Source organism: Bidens hawaiensis, unplaced genomic scaffold (genome assembly GCF_021521415.1).
Source record: "Bidens hawaiensis isolate Kalapana, Puna unplaced genomic scaffold, B.hawaiensis_p1.1 tig00009863_1, whole genome shotgun sequence".
In the NCBI taxonomy this organism is placed as follows: Eukaryota; Viridiplantae; Streptophyta; class Magnoliopsida; order Asterales; family Asteraceae; genus Bidens; species Bidens hawaiensis.
Window position 1 is genome coordinate 550785 of NW_027491741.1, and position 15209 is coordinate 565993.

Genomic DNA, 15209 nt, shown 5'->3' on the forward strand with positions numbered 1-15209 from the left:
GTATGAAAGTACGATTATATAAACATAGGTATGTATGGAAGGTATGGTTAGAAAGGGAACTGACCCTGATAATATCGGCGGATGTAGGGAACCGACCCTAATAATATCGGCAAATGTATGGAACCGACCCTAATAAAATCGGCGAATGTAGGGTACCGACCCTAATAATATCGGCGAAAGTTATAGGGCAGTATGCTCTTTAAAACATAAATGAACGAAAGAATGAATGTGTGTGTGTATATGTACGTACGTACGTACGTACGTATGTATTTATGTATGTATGTATGTATGTATGTAAGTAAGTAAATAAGAATGGAGTTATGTATCTTCGGATATGTAATTACGTAAGTATGTGAATGAAGGGATAATTGCTTAATTAAATAGAACTCACTCAGCGTAGCTGACTTTAGTATGCACGTAGGTGAGTAGAATGAGACAACTAGCTTGAGGAGGGCACATGGTGGATGAATGAGAAGCTGGCATCTGAAGACTCATGATGTTTTTATAATTAATGTTTAATTTGAAAGATAAAGTTTTAATTATGTTAAGACAATGTTTGAAGGATATGTAATAAATATGTATATATATTGATGTTTTTATATTCCGCGTAAAGTTTTAATTAACTTTAATATTTAAAACTGTGTTTATGAGTAAATCCAACGCTAAAGTAGGGCACCGGGATCGGGGCCTTACAAATCTTGCGTTAACATCCATTTGCTCAACCTCAAGATCAAGACTAGCAGCTAAACCAAGAATCACCCTGATACAAACCATCTTCACGACCGGAGAGAACATCTCATCAAAATAAATACATTTTCTTTGACTGAACCCTTTGACCACCAATCTTGCCTTGTACCTAGGTCGTGAGGTATGTTCTTTAGTATTCACTATGTAGACTCACTTGTTCTTCAAATCTCTTTTGACCTTAGGAAACTTCACCAACTCAAAGGTATTGTTCTCATACAAGAAATTCATCTCATCTTGCATGGCTTCAACTGACTCTCTTTTATGCCTCTTTATAACTTTCAGGCTCTCCCCCATCAGTGAGTAAGACGTACTCACTAGTAGAATAACGAGTAGAATGTTAACAATCTCTCGTAGATCGCCTGATTGGAACAAATACATGCATATCTACTAGTAACTCGGGATAAATATCGTCATCCAACTTTACATGCTCTTGATTATCAATATTATCGGTACCATGTTGTTCATCATTTTGAATACCATCTTCATGATGTGGCTCAAAATGCTTAGTGTACTAAGGAACTACCTGTGTCTTATTAATATCTTTCAAACTCTAATCTTCGACAAACATTACATCACGACTTCTTACAATTTTCTTTGAAACTGGATCATATAGCATGTATCCAAACTCATCTTGCCCATAACCAAGGAATATACATTGTCTGGACTTCATATCAAGCTTTAATCTTTCATCTTTAGGAATATGTACAAATGTTTTGCATCCAAAGACACGTAAATGACGATATGAAACATCTTTGCCACTCCAAACCATGTTTGGAACATCATTATGCAAAGGAATACAAGAAGTAAAATTAATAACGTGCATCGTTGTATTTAAAGCTTCACCCCAGAAGGAATTAGGTAACTCTGCATGTGAGAGCAAACATTAAAACCTTTCAACCATTGTTATATTCATCTGTTCTGCTAAACCATTCAACGGTGGTGTCTTTGGAAATATCCATTGATGCCGAATACCTTTCTCTCTACAATAAGCATTAAAAGGACCAATTTATTCACCTCCATTGTATGTTCGAATACACATGAGCTTCTTCCCGGTTTCTCTCTTAACTAAGGCATGAAACTGGTTAAACACATCAAATACTTGATCTTTAGACTTTAAGGTATAAACCCATAACTTCCTCAAATGATCATCTATAAATGTGTCGAATAAACCCAAGTGTTCTAGTCTTCATATGACCACATACGTCTGAATGCACCAAGTCGAGTATACTTTCTTTTCTGTGAGGAGGATGACTGCGAAAGGAAACTCTCTTTTTCTTATCATTCATACAATGAGAACACTTCTTCAAATGGACGTCTTTAACATCGGACAAGTCATCGTTCTTCAATAATATGGACATCCTTTTTTCACTCATGTGAGCAAGTCTCTTATGCCATAGATCGGCTACATCGATCAGAATACTCGACGAATTAACCGAGTCTCTAGAAATCTTTGGATGTGTCATGTATAACTTTGAAGTTTTTTTCCACGATCAATGAACCACGAGTGAGTTTCCAAATTCCGCCACCAAAGGTACTATGGAAACTATCATAATCTAATGTGCCTGCAGAGATCAAATTAAGTCTAATATCCTGAACATGTTTTACATTGTGTAAAACCAAATCCGTCCCATTATTACTCATCTTGACATTCCCAAAATCACCAGGAGTATAAGATGAATAAAAACCATTTGTGATATAACATAACAAGTAGCACCACTGTGAGCAACCCAACTCGAATTATCACGTGCAATGTTCACCCTATCTTAATCACAACAAATATGAAACTCTTCAGCGGCAGTGTTAGTTTCAGAAGTACCTTCATCACCGTCATCTTTCTTGTTGTTGTTTTTATTGTTATAATTATCCTTCTTGTTCTCCTTTTTCAACTGTTTTATAATTTTACTGTGTGTCCTTTTCTACCACAATGATAGCACTCAAAATCATCAAAATTCCCTTTAGATTTACTGCGGCGCTTCGCTCTATTACTTGGACCTATACTATGACTTCTCCCATACTTTCAGTAACTAAGGCATCTGAATGTGAAGAGAAACCTTGTGATTTTCTTCTCATATTTTCATTTAAAATACTAACCTTATCCAATTCCATAGTAATAATACCGTTTGCTACGTATTTGGACAATGATGTCCTTAAAGTCTCCCAAGAATCCGGTAAAGTACCAAGAAGCCATAACCCTTGTATCTCGTCTCCAAACTTAATACCCATGCCTGTAAGCTGATTAATAACACCCTAAAAAGCATTCAAATGATCAGTAACAGGACTTCCATCATGGTATTTTAACTTTATCAATTGTTTAATCAAGAACCATCTATTGTTCCTGGTATTCCGAGCATACAACTCTTCAATCTTGGTCCATAGAGTACGAGCGTGAGTCTCCCCACTAATATGGTTCAAAACATTATCATCAACCCATTGCCGGATATACCCACAAACCGTCTGATGCAAAATATTTCATCCTTCAACAGATTTATCTTTAGGTTTATCGGTACTGAACACATGCAAATAATAATCCTTCACATAAAGAAGGTCTTCCATCTTACCTTTCCAAACATGATAATTAGAACAATTCAAATTCACATTCTTACTTGTATTAGCTTCCATCTTTCAAACGAGTCTTAACCCAAGATTAAGAGTCAAAGCTCTATTACCATTCTGTTGGGAAAAAACGACCACATAGCCACTAACGGTAAATAAAAAGTGTAGAATTCATATTTTTTTGGCTAAACATTTTCCCGACCCGAACGAACCTATGAGGATGAAAACAAATAGGGTATTCTAAAAGTAAAAGGGACACAAAATTTTAGCATGGAAAACCTCTCAAGGCGAGAGTAAAAACCATGGGACCATTAGAGCCGCTTCAAATCCACTATCACCAATAATAACAATACAAAGTCTTCTCTAGGTAAAACTAGAGGCATACACAAATCATCATATATTTGAAACAAACAAACATCAAGTATATGGAATAAAAAAAACCAATAAGAGGTAACATCAACAAGAAACTATCGGTCTCTTAAATTTTCTTTTATCTTCAAAACACCAATAAAACTTGGAACACCAATAAAACTTGGAGCACCCAACCTGTCTTCGTCTCCGTTCTTTTTGACGACACCAGTGAGAATACAATTAAAATAAATTGTTCTCTATATATTACGTGTGATGTCGGCTTGTTATTTTTGTGTGCACGTGCACCTCACACAAAACCTTTAATTTGTTTCTTGAGCACAAAGTTACGAAGCCCAAATAAAAGAATCGCGCCTTCAAGATTTATGGTCATGTGGGCCCAAGACCATAACACCAATTTTGGTAAAATTCATACGGAAGAGTTTAAAAAAGACGTATATGTTTTTCTTTCTTTTATTTATTATTAAAACTAATAATAATAAAAGACCCTTGTAGGATAATATTTGTTGGGTTTTCTCATGAGCGAAAAAAACACCAATAGATTATAGGCTCTGTCGATTTTATTTGTGTTCGTGAAAACATTAATTTCCTTAATAAACAAACACGAACACAAAATTTCGTTCGGTAAAGTTTGTGAATCGTTAATGGACACAGTATGTACTTAACAAACGAAAATAAACAAGACTTTGTTCGTTTGCACCCTAGTATCGACGATGGTCGGGTCATGGCTAGCACTAAACCCTCCTCCCATAGTCACAACAAGATAAGTCTACTGTAAAAACAACCAAATGATGGTCATTGCTCTACACATCTAATTATATTTCATAATTGTTTCTTTGACTTCTTTCAAGAATTTTATTTTACTTTATTTTAGAAGATTTTTAGGTATAGGTGAAGCGATCACTATGAAATGCTGATAGTCACTCTACTGATAAGTGATAACCATGATGATAAGGATGAAGTGGATGACAATGATGATGAAGAAGACTATTAACAAAAGGCGTGAATAAATATGATATTGATACAAACTAGATAATACTCTTGGCGCGCCACGCCGGACTGATGGTGTAGTCAATAAAAAAATTCGCTAACACTTTAATACAAGAAATTTACGTATTAAAAAACAGAAAAAGCGTCTGGTGGTGACAAATCGATACAAATTCGGTTGGTACTGGGTTACAGCACCAAAACTAAACCAAAAAATGATTACATTAATAAAATATGCTATTTAACGTTTTAAAACAATGCATATTCAGTCTGTATTGACAATACTGAAACTAAATCATACACATAAATTAGTAAGCCTAAGAAATATTTAAAAATAACTTAATAAGCAAAAAATTAAAATTATAACAATTATAAATTTACCAAATATAATTTAAATAATCAAAAAAAATTGCTTGATGCAACAATAGGGAATTGAACTTGCGCACCTACCATAATAATACCAAGTTAACAAACTTAACAACAACCGCCTTACTATCATAATATATTTGCAACGCTTCCAAACAAAAAACCTAAAAGACAAACAGAAAGTTTCTTTGCGGTATCAAGGTTGATCTTTATATATATATATATATATATATATATATATATATATATATATATATATATATATATATATATAGGGGTGGGATCTATAGAGAACTCTTCTAAGTGAGAGAACTAGAGAACTCTATTTCCAATGATTTCACCTAATCAAAATTGAAAAAAAAAAGAATCTGACAACAAGACCCATGTTTATTAGGAAAGGGGCAATTAAGAAATTACCAAAATAACAAAAACCCGCCCAAAACCATCACTTTCTATCTCTCCTCTCTCTCTCCAGATCTCACACACATCAATCGATCATCCCAAAACCTAGGGTTTCTTCAAACCAGACGAACACAATTAAATCCAGCCGATTAAACGCGAAGAAAACACAATCGAAGCCGAATAACACTACCAGGTAATCATTCAATAGCCGATTCTCTGTTTTTTCGTGATTTATATCTCAAAATCGGGTAACAATATGTGGTTAACAGCTCGTATACGTGTAATTGCACATATGTATTACATGATTCATTAGTATATTACACATAATCGAAGCGAACATATGATATTACTGTGCGTTTTGGTTGTGAGTCAAACATTATTTTGTGTATACACTACACATACGCATTATTCTCTGTTTTTCGTGATTTATATCTCAAAATCGGGTAACACTATGTTGTTAATAGCTCGTATACGTGTGATTGCACATATGTATTACATGATTTTACACATAATCGAAGCAAACATATGATATTACTGTGCGTTTTGGTTGTGAGTCAAACATTATTTTGTATATACCACTACACATACGCATTATACTCTGTTTTTCGTGATTTATATCTCAAAATCGGGTAACAATATGTGCTTAACAGCTCGTATACGTGTAATTGCACATATGTATTACATGATTCATTAGTATATTACACGTAATTGAAGCAAACGTATGATATTACTGTGCGTTTTTTGTTGTGAATCAAACATTATTTTGTGTATACCACTACACATACGCATTATACTCTGTTTTTCGTGTTTTATATCTCAAAATTGGGTAACAATATGTTGTTAATAGCTCGTATACGTGTGATTGCACATATGTATTACATGATTCATTAGTATATTACACGTAATCAAAGCAAACGTATGATATTACTGTGCGTTTTTTGTTGTGAATCAAACATTATTTTGTGTACACCATTACACATATGCATTATACTCTGTTTTTCGTGATTTATATCTCATAATCGGGTAACAATATGTTGTTAATAGCTCGTATACGTGTGATTGCACATATGTATTACATGAGTCATTAGTATATTACACATAATCGAAACAAACATATGATATTATTGTGCGTTTTTGGTGGTTACATGAGTCATTAGTAGATCGAACATTATTTTGCATATACCGTTTCACATACGTGTTGTACTATGTTATATATGTATATATTTTTTTTAACCAAGCAATAAAATGTTGATGAAAATTTACTATTTTTTCGATTGCATATACGCAGCACATAATTACCGTGACTGGTTGAGCGTTTTATAGATAAGTTTGTAAATATACTTTAATGTTGTCTTACATGGTCATAAAATGTATATAAATGCATAGGTGTGTTACATTATAACATGAATAGAATAAGGAATTGTATAGTGTTTGTTTAGGTATATGTACATGCAAATATATGAAACTTTTATCACGTTTACTAACACGTGGACATAATTTATACAGGTATTAACAAAAAAAAAGGATGACAATTTTAAAACTTACAAAGAAAGGCAAACGGAACGAAACAGTCGCTGAAACCGGAAGGCCAATACAAGTACCTATAGTGGATAATGACAAGCAGACAGATCATGTGGTAAAAAGGATAAGAGTCGTATATAGCAAAAAAAAAAGTAAAACACAGCCGGCTGTAGTTACAGAAACAGGTAAGTTATAACGTTTATTTATTTTTTTTCGTTATTTTTAAAAGCATTAAATGGTCAAGTGTATATATATATATATATATATATATATATATATATATTTATACGTTCAATTATTTCTTTTACACCAATAGAAAAATCAAAGAAATCACGATCATCAGGGCATAGAAGGAGCAGGACATCGAATCAAGGAATATCGTCGGACATTGAGGATGCAAGTCCAGGTAAAAAACTCTCAAACGCACATATACTTGTTAACATGTATTATATACATATATGATATTTCATACATTTTACAGCAAAAGTTGTATCGAGATCATCAAAACGTGCATGCGTTTTGAGACGTAGATCACTGGATGTTGACGTATCCAAAAGCAATGAAGGTGAGTACATGAGCATTATATGTTGTATTACACCTATGCACTACCATTTTATGTAGATACATTATTAAATTTGTCTTATACGTTTACGCATATAGCACATACGCGTTACCGATGAGTCGAACGTTTACGTGGATATGGTGTATTAAACATTAATGCGGACTTCATGTAGTGCGCATATGCATTGCTTTATTTGTATCGTTAGTGTAATATGTATATGCATTACTTATATTCACATATTGAATAAATCTTATTGTTGTTTTATGTAAGGCCCCGAACCCGGGCACCCTACTTTAGCGTCGGATTTACTCATAAACACAGTTCTTCAAATCAGAGTTTATTAAAACTTTTCGCGGAATATAAAACATCAATCCTTTGTTACAAAACATTAAATCTTTTCTTTGATACCATAACACAAAACTTTATATTTAAAACATCTTTACTTCTTTCTTCAGATGCCAGCCGTTCAATCCATGCCGTGTGTCATCCTCATGCTAACTCTGTAATCAGCTCACCTGCGTGCATACTAAAAGTCAGCTACGCTGAGTGAGTTCTAGTTAATCAAGCGACTTATCATACAACCACTTCATACAATATATACGTATCCGAAGACACATAGCCTACTGTCTAACATGCCACTGTTGAATCATTTAATTACCCCTTATAGCTTAGCCTCATAATTACCCCTACAGCTTAGCCACTTATGCCACTATATGCCACCTTAATAACGAAGTCACGTATAGGCTTACCCTACCACGTACTATCGTCATGCCACTAACACTCTTACTAGACTCTGCCACTTCTATCACGTTCTACCACTACTTGTCAACAGCACTCTTTATACCAATACAATATTTACATAATAAGCAATCGCATCATAGAATGCATACACACTAACAACCACTTGACAATCACTCTCCTTGACGATACGTGCAATATCCGAAGACCGTTCACGTACCGACAAGCATTACATAATAGCTACTTGTATAACCTCTGTACACTTACCACTTAAGGTAAGTGTATTCACACTTTCGCATCTAACCTGCTTAACTTACCACATAGCCTCTTATTTACACCTACCACCTTGCCACTTTGCCACTTTAATAACGTATAACGTTATGCCACTTTGCCACTTAATAACGTATAACGTTATGCCACTTTGCCACTTTAATAACGTAAAACGTTATGCCACTTTGCCACTTAATAACGTAAAACGTTATGCCACTTTGCCACTTTAATAACGTATAACGTTATGCCACTTTGCCACTTTAATAACGTAAAACGTTATGCCACTTTGCCACTTTAATAACGTAAAACGTTATGCCACTTTGCCACTTTAATAACGAAGGCACGTATAGGCTTACCCTACCACGTACTATCGTTATGCCACTAACACTCTTACTAGATTCTTGCCACTTCTAACACGTTCTACTTCTACTTGTCTACAACACACTTCATATTATTTACATAATAAGCATGTCACATCAACAATCATACACACATAATAACGATGGCACGTACAGGCTTTCCCTATCACGCGCTCACGTTATGCCACTAACACCCTTGCTAGACACTTGCCACTTTTAACACACACTACCTCTACCTGCCTATATCACACCTCATATCAGTTCGGTATTTACGTATTAAACCAGTCACATCATAACATTCGTACACACTATCAACCACTTGGAATTTACTATCCTTGGCGATACGTGCAATATCCGAAGATCGTTCACGTACCGACAAGCATTATAAAATATATATCTCATATAACATCTATAGCATACACTTACCACTTAAGGTAAGTGTATTCACACTTCACATCGAGTATGCACACAGCCCCGAAAACATAACAAGGAAATGGGGCTAGAAACTCACCTGAACTCTGCTTCTTCCTCCGATAGTTGTAAATCCCTTCTTTAACTGAGCTCGGCTGACTGTATAAGTTACACGTATCAATACTCGCCTGATCTAATCTGGTGGCCTAGTATTAGCTTACTTTAACTTATCGCTTTATAATTTATTTTCTAATCAACTTGGCTTTAGGCGAAGTTAACCTTAGGCGAACTTGGCTTCAGGCGAAGTTAAACCTTAGGCGAACTTGGCTTCAGGCGAAGTTAAACCTTAGGCGAACTTGGCTTCAGGCGAAGTTAAACCTTAGGCGAACTTGGCTTCAGGCGAAGTTAAACCTTAGGCGAACTTGGCTTCAGGCGAAGTTAAACCTTAGGCGAACTTGGCTTCAGGCGAAGTTAAACCTTAGGCGAACTTGGCTTCAGGCGAAGTTAAACGAAGTTAAACCTTAGGCGAACTTGGCTTCAGGCGAAGTTAAACCTTAGGCGAACTTGGCTTCAGGCGAAGTTATCCTTAGGCGAAGTTACGCTTGAAGGCGAAGTTACTCTTGAAGGCGAAGTTCATCAGGCGAACTTAATCTTGCAGGCGAAGTTATCCTTAGGCGAAGTTACGCTTGAAGGCGAAGTTCATCAGGCGAACTTAATCTTGCAGGCGAAGTTATCGCGCTGCAGATCTGTTTGCCCATAAATCCTTCGTTTCTTAGCCAAATAACTCGATTTTGGTACCCACAGAATCGTATGATCGGCGCCTACAAATCCCAACCATCAAATCGGCCTAAAATCGACGTTTTAGGGGTCCGATTTGGGCAGTTTGGGTTTCGGGTCCGGTTAACCCATCCAATCCTAACCATTTTCAGTAATATTAGCTTTGGTGGATTTGTTCTTACCTTACCAACTCAGATCTATCAACAAAATCTCCGGTCTCGGCTTCGAATCTTGATCGGTTAGAATGTGTGTGTGGAGTGTGCTTGGATAAAGATAGAATGAAGATATTTGGGGATTTTGGGGGTATTTATATCCCTGAAATCCCATTCTCATTTAACCCATCTCAATTAATCCAAGTCCATAACCCACATCCATTACCCGACACTAGCCCGACCCATACCAACTCCTATTCTTTTATTTATTTCCTGATAACCCGAGTAAACTTTCCCTCTATTATTAAGTAATATAATTAATATTATCTTGAAATTTCGGGATGTTACAAGTCTTCCCTCCTTAAAGAGGTTTCGTCCCCGAAACCTAACTTATTCCCTATAAAAGGAAAACTTCTTATATTTACACGCTTTATCGAATCGCCTTCGCTTTTGAGTTATACCTCTTACTCCTGACTTGTAGTCATCGAGCGGTGATCATGTGTTTTAGCTATTACGGTAGCTTGTCCATGAAGCCCTAGATGTACCAAGTCTCGTATCGCCTTCCCGAGGAACCTTGTTTTATATAATAATAACGCTAGCTCCTAAGGCGACGCTTTACCATCACACAACTATTTATTATAACCAACATGCATTCAAGTTAAATTCATAGATCGTTCATACAAAAGCACAAGAAGTCACAAGTACTTCATAACATAAAAGGAAATCATTCAAGCTTGCTAAACAAACATAGGTTCAAATGTAACATAAAACACTCTTTAACTACTAAACATAAAACAGCTGTGACATGCCACATATTCCTCTTAAAGGGACAACACAAACATCATCACTCAAGGAACTATTTAGTACAAGGATAGCAAGGCTAACAGGTAATAACAGTGGCCAGCTGTGACTAGCTGATCACGTTGCTTTCCGTGTCCCATACACTTCCCTTTATGAGTCTATTTGTGCTGGTTCTACTTAAGCAGTTAGTCAAATCAAACAATTAATTATTCCTACCGTGTCGTTCACATATCTTTTCTTTCTCATTAACATATATCATTTAATCATACACCTTACCTTTACTGATTTTTGCTTGAGCGACACATGGCATTCTTGAACTGGCATCTTCTTTCTTTTCTTACTTAAATCCCATTCTCTGTTCGAGTCTAAGCATGTAGGATGCTTAAATCTCTCGAACTTATGCTCTGATACCAACTTGTAAGGCCCCGAACCCGGGCACCCTACTTTAGCGTCGGATTTACTCATAAACACAGTTCTTCAAATCAGAGTTTATTAAAACTTTTCGCGGAATATAAAACATCAATCCTTTGTTACAAAACATTAAATCTTTTCTTTGATACCATAACACAAAACTTTATATTTAAAACATCTTTACTTCTTTCTTCAGATGCCAGCCGTTCAATCCATGCCGTGTGTCATCCTCATGCTAACTCTGTAATCAGCTCACCTGCGTGCATACTAAAAGTCAGCTACGCTGAGTGAGTTCTAGTTAATCAAGCAACTTATCATACAACCACTTCATACAATATATACGTATCCGAAGACACATAGCCTACTGTCTAACATGCCACTGTTGAACCATTTAATTACCCCTTATAGCTTAGCCTCTTAATTACCCCTACAGCTTAGCCACTTATGCCACTATATGCCACCTTAATAACGAAGTCACGTATAGGCTTACCCTACCACGTACTATCGTCATGCCACAAACACTCTTACTAGACTCTGCCACTTCTATCACGTTCTACCACTACTTGTCAACAGCACTCTTTATACCAATACAATATTTACATAATAAGCAATCGCATCATAGAATGCATACACACTAACAACCACTTGACAATCACTCTCCTTGACGATACGTGCAATATCCGAAGACCGTTCACGTACCGACAAGCATTACATAATAGCTACTTGTATAACCTCTATACACTTACCACTTAAGGTAAGTGTATTCACACTTTCGCATCTAACCTGCTTAACTTACCACTTAGCCTCTTATTTACACCTACCACCTTGCCACTTTGCCACTTTAATAACGTATAACGTTATGCCACTTTGCCACTTAATAACGTATAACGTTATGCGACTTTGCCACTTTAATAACGTAAAACGTTATGCCACTTTGCCACTTAATAACGTAAAACGTTATGCCACTTTGCCACTTTAATAACGTATAACGTTATGCCACTTTGCCACTTTAATAACGTAAAACGTTATGCCACTTTGCCACTTTAATAACGTAAAACGTTATGCCACTTTGCCACTTTAATAACGAAGGCACGTATAGGCTTACCCTACCACGTACTATCGTTATGCCACTAACACTCTTACTAGACTCTTGCCACTTCTAACACGTTCTACTTCTACTTGTCTACAACACACTTCATATTATTTACAAAATAAGCATGTCACATCAACAATCATACACACATAATAACGATGGCACGTACAGGCTTTCCCTATCACGCGCTCACGTTATGCCACTAACACCCTTGCTAGACACTTGCCACTTTTAACACACTCTACCTCTACCTGCCTATATCACACCTCATATCAGTTCGGTATTTACGTATTAAACCAGTCACATCATAACATTCGCACACACTATCAACCACTTGGAATTTACTATCCTTGGCGATACGTGCAATATCCGAAGATCGTTCACGTACCGACAAGCATTATAAAATATATACCTCATATAACATCTATAGCATACACTTACCACTTAAGGTAAGTGTATTCACACTTCACATCGAGTATGCACACAGCCCCGAAAACATAACAAGGAAATGGGGCTAGAAACTCACCTGAACTCTGCTTCTTCCTCCGATAGTTGTAAATCCCTTCTTTAACTGAGCTCGGCTGACTGTATAAGTTACACGTATCAATACTCGCCTGATCTAATCTGGTGGCCTAGTATTAGCTTACTTTAACTTATCGCTTTATAATTTATTTTCTAATCAAACTTGGCTTTAGGCGAAGTTAACCTTAGGCGAACTTGGCTTCAGGCGAAGTTAAACCTTAGGCGAACTTGGCTTCAGGCGAAGTTAAACCTTAGGCGAACTTGGCTTCAGGCGAAGTTAAACCTTAGGCGAACTTGGCTTCAGGCGAAGTTAAACCTTAGGCGAACTTGGCTTCAGGCGAAGTTAAACCTTAGGCGAACTTGGCTTCAGGCGAAGTTAAACCTTAGGCGAACTTGGCTTCAGGCGAAGTTATCCTTAGGCGAAGTTACGCTTGAAGGCGAAGTTACGCTTGAAGGCGAAGTTCATCAGGCGAACTTAATCTTGCAGGCGAAGTTATCCTTAGGCGAAGTTACGCTTAAAGGCGAAGTTCATCAGGCGAACTTAATCTTGCAGGCGAAGTTATCGCGCTGCAGATCTGTTTGCCCATAAATCCTTCGTTTCTTAGCCAAATAACTCGATTTTGGTACCCACGGAATCGTATGATCGGCGCCTACAAATCCCAACCATCAAATCGGCCTAAAATCGACGTTTTAGGGGTCCGATTTGGGCAGTTTGGGTTTCGGGTCCGGTTAACCCATCCAATCCTAACCATTTTCAGTAATATTAGCTTTGGTGGATTTGTTCTTACCTTACCAACTCAGATCTATCAACAAAATCTCGGGTCTCGGCTTCGAATCTTGATCGGTTAGAATGTGTGTGTGGAGTGTGCTTGAATAAAGATAGAATGAAGATATTTTGGGATTTTGGGGGTATTTATATCCCTGAAATCCCATTCTCATTTAACCCATCTCAATTAATCCATGTCCATAACCCACATCCATTACCTGACACTAGCCCGACCCATACCAACTCCTATTCTTTTATTTATTTCCTGATAACCCGAGTAAACTTTCCCTCTATTATTAAGTAATATAATTAATATTATCTTGAAATTTCGGGATGTTACATTTTAGTTGTACAATCAGTTATTGGTACTTGAATCATAACCCAATACAATGTTATTTCTTCATAAATGTTGCAGTTATGTTTGTCTAGATATTTGAATATTGTTTGATATTTAGACATTGCATATATGATATAGAAATGAAAACAGGGGGCTAAAAAAAGAAGCAAAAAGTGAAACAGGGGAAGTTATTTGGACAATGAAAGCGAGATTGATTCAGACAACAGCCGTGCAAAAACAATTTTGATGGTACGCTTTAGATATTTTATTACATATAATGCATATATTATTGTGATTATATATGTTCGTATTAATAATCTTACATATATCTAGACGCAAAGATCACAAAAGGTCACAAAAAGCAAAACAAATAACACTAGTGGAAGTGGAATACATGCTTGAGGAGCCTCAAGAGGAAAATGACGACGAAGAGGACACCAATTTAGAATATGTTTTTTGATGCATTACATATACGCAACACTAATGTATTACATATACATTGAATATATATACTATTTCCATTACACAATTTTTTTAAACACTATTATATGTTTGTATTAACTATATTGCATATACGTATTATTGTTGTATTACATATATGCACTACATTTGTATTATGTATAAACACTAACTGTTTAACTTAAGATATAACCGGGTGATGAAGATTTGACATCAACGAATTAACCAAGAAAAAGAGAACACATTTTTCGCAAACAAAAAAGGAGTTAATAAAACCAAATGAGAACCATAAAATATATCACATGTAAATAAGATGACGTCCTTTCCCGCCAAATTGTTTGTGGGTGTTAAATGGTGTCTAAAAAAATGAATACAAAATTTAATATAAGTATAATGGTATTGTTCATACTCAAATCATATTATCATACCCTCAAGTCAATGTTATATATATGTATTACACATGCGCAATATATATTTTACATATAGTTTCTAAGCAATATATCTTTGCACTACATAATATTTACCAAAATATAAAAGAATTCATAACCCGATGTATTTTTCTAGTACAAATATCTAAACAAAAAGAAGTAGTCCTCGTCAATAAAC

General features: G+C 35.8%; 1 long non-coding RNA gene across 1 annotated transcript; it reads left to right on the forward strand.

Moving 5' to 3' along the window:
* The first annotated feature begins 5361 nt into the window (after positions 1–5361).
* Positions 5362–14597, forward strand: LOC143533743 (uncharacterized). Its single transcript, XR_013135411.1, has 4 exons — positions 5362–5617; positions 6931–7130; positions 7262–7772; positions 14155–14597. It is a non-coding gene; the product is annotated as an uncharacterized LOC143533743 (long non-coding RNA).
* Positions 14598–15209: the final 612 nt, after the last annotated feature.